Source organism: Myotis lucifugus, unplaced genomic scaffold, assembly GCF_000147115.1.
Source record: "Myotis lucifugus unplaced genomic scaffold, Myoluc2.0 scaffold_647, whole genome shotgun sequence".
Classification (NCBI taxonomy): Eukaryota; Metazoa; Chordata; class Mammalia; order Chiroptera; family Vespertilionidae; genus Myotis; species Myotis lucifugus.
The window spans coordinates 205429-208348 of NW_005871695.1; positions in this window are offsets into that span (position 1 = coordinate 205429).

The following is a 2920-nucleotide window of genomic DNA, read 5'->3' on the forward strand; positions in this document are numbered from 1 at the left end:
CTAGTACAAGATAACATTGAATGCCAACTGTGATGGGAAAAGGTTTAAATATTAGTTCATTGAAGTATTTAATAAGATGCAATCAGATCTTCACAGATTCAATTAAACGTCGGCTTTATGGGGGAGAGCCGCAGTGATAGCGCATGTGGGCCCACAGGTGTCTCCTCTCTGTGGCTCTCCTCTGAGTGTCCCTGTGGCTGCTTCCCCGCCTGTGACGGTGACGGTGCTGCTGCTTCTCTGGAAGCCTCGGGGGAGGGCGTGGGGCCGCCTGGAGGGCATCGCACGCGGGACACTCCCTGTGGCTGTGAATTCCGTCGCGCGGGCCCTGAGTGGTGCGGTCACCAAGGTCATGGCCTCGGTTTGCGGGTTGGTGCTGCCTGGGGTGTGTTTGCTCCAGTGTCCGGGCAGGCCGGCTGCTACGTCCATCGCCAGGGGGGCCACGTGTCTGAGGGAGCAGGTGGCAGAGACCAGGTGAGGGACACAGCAAAGGACCCTGCCCACGACACTCGGCTGCCCACCCAGGGCCCGGGAAGGGGCGGCTCCAGGCGCCTGGGTGTCGCTCCCGCGTCATCCCTTCCCAGGAGCCCTGGGGACACGGGCCCCCCACATGCCACTGGTGAGGGAAGAGAGAGTGCAGATGCGAGGCGAGAGGAGGGGCACCTGTCCCCGAGGGTCACAGAGAAGCCTGCAGGCAGCCACTGCACAGAGATGGGGGGTTCTGAGGGTGCCCGTGGGTGCCCGTGGCCGGGACCTGGGTTTGGTGGGTTCATGCCGGCGTCTCAGAGGGTTTGGTGGAATCCAGAGGAGAAGGGTGAGCCACAGTAATGCTGAGTGTGAGGCTCCCAGGGACCCGCCGGGAGCATGGCCTCCGCCCGTGTTCTGCTGCCTGTGGAGCCAGCGGGATGCGTGTTGCTTTCTCCTTGGAGAAAAGGGCCCCGCACACGCCCGGCTCTCCCACGGGGGGCGGGGGGGTGGCTTCAGCTACATACCCGCCAGCAAGACAGGCCTCGGGGAGCTGGGGGAGAGCAGGTCAGCTCCATGGTTGCTTTTGCAAACCCGAGCAAGGCTGGTGCACACCGCCCGTACCTCCTGGGCCGTCGCGGATGTCAGTTACTTATCGGAGGTCACTCATTTATTTATTTAAATCTTTTTTTTAAGGCCACAGCTCTTTGGAGCCCAGGAAGCAAGTGGCATTTGCTTCAGTTGTGGGCTAAGAAGGAACAAGTTCATTTGTGTGAAAAGCTTTGCTGACATCAGGACTCACCTTGTCGATGGGAAGAAACCATCATCCTTTTACCGTCAGGTGGTTTACTATTCTGGAAAGAATATGTGCAGCCCTAACTGGTGTGGCTCAGTGGATAGAGCGTCAGCCTGCGGACTGAAGGGTCCCAGGTTCGATTCCGGTCAAGGGCATGTACCTTGCCTGCAGGCACATCCCCAGTAGGGAGTGTGCAGGAGGCAGCAGATTGATGTTTCTTTCTCATCGATGTTTCTAACTCTCTATCCCTCTCCCTTCCTCTCTGTAAAACAATCAATAAAATATAGATTTTTTTAAAAAGAATATGTGTAAATACTTTGTACAGAGCCATGTATGAAATACACAGCCATATGTGGTTACTAAAAATAAATAAGTAAATAAATAAATCTATTTTTTAATATATTTTATTGATGTTTTACAGAGAGGAAGGGAGAGGGATAGAGAATTAGAAACATCGATGATGAGAGAAACATCAATCAGCTGCCTTTTGCACACCCCTACTGGTGATGTGCCCGCAACCCAGGTACATGCCCTTGACCGGAATCGAACCTGGGACCTTTCAGTCCGCAGGCCGACGCTCTATCCGCTGAGCCAGACTGGTTTGGGCTAAATCTATTTTTTATTGATTTCAGAGAAGAAGGGAGAGGGAGAGAGAGGTGGAAACATCAATGATGAGAGAGAATCATGGATCGGCTGCCTCCTGCACGACCCTCACTGGGGATGGAGCCCGAAACCCAGGCATGTGCCCTTGACCAGAATGGAACCGTGACCTCCTGGTTCCTAGGTTAACACTGAACCACCGAGCCCCGCCTGCTGGGCCAGAAGGGAAGTGTAATAGGAAGAGGAGAAAACTGGAACCTCGACCGCTGCCCCAGGGGAACTGCACTCCCTGCCTCCTCCTCCCAGGGGTGTGAGTCACTCCTCCTCCTCTTAAGGAAGGACTGGCCTCTGCCCACCGGGGAGGGTTGGTGTCTGCTCCTGGGACAGCTCAGGGGACACTTTGTTTCCCAAACAAGCGGGGCCCCTGTGGCCACATTAGTTCCAGCCCTTCATGCAAAAGGGGGTGGGAGGCGGGGCTTTTAAAGGGGAGGGCATACGTTGTTGTTTTTTCTTGATAGGTAGAATTTAAAAAATATTTTTATTCAAGTGTAAGCGCAATTGTAATGGCTGTATTAGTTTCCGGTGTACAACATAGTGGTTCAACATTTTTATATCTTACACTGTGAATCCTCCTTCTGCTTCTTCTTCTTCTTCTTCTTCTTCTTCTTCTTCTTCTTCTTTCTTCTTCTTCTCCTCCTCCTCCTTCTTCTTCTTCTTCTTCTTCTTCTTCTTCTTCTTCTTCTTCTTCTTCATCCTCTCCTGAGGATACTTTTCTATTGATTTTTATTTATTTAATTTATTAATTTTTAGAAATATATTTTATTGATTTTTTACAGAGAGGAAGGGAGAGGATAGAGTAGAAACATTGATGAGAGAGAAACATCGATCAGCTGCCTCCTGCACACCTCCTATTGGGATGTGCCTGCAACCAAGGTACATGCCTTGACCGGAATCGAACTTGGACCTTCAGCTGCAGGCGACGCTCTATCCACTGAGCAACTGTAGGCTTCTATTGTTTTAGAGTGAAGAGAGAGGAAGACAGAGAGAATATCTATGTGAGAG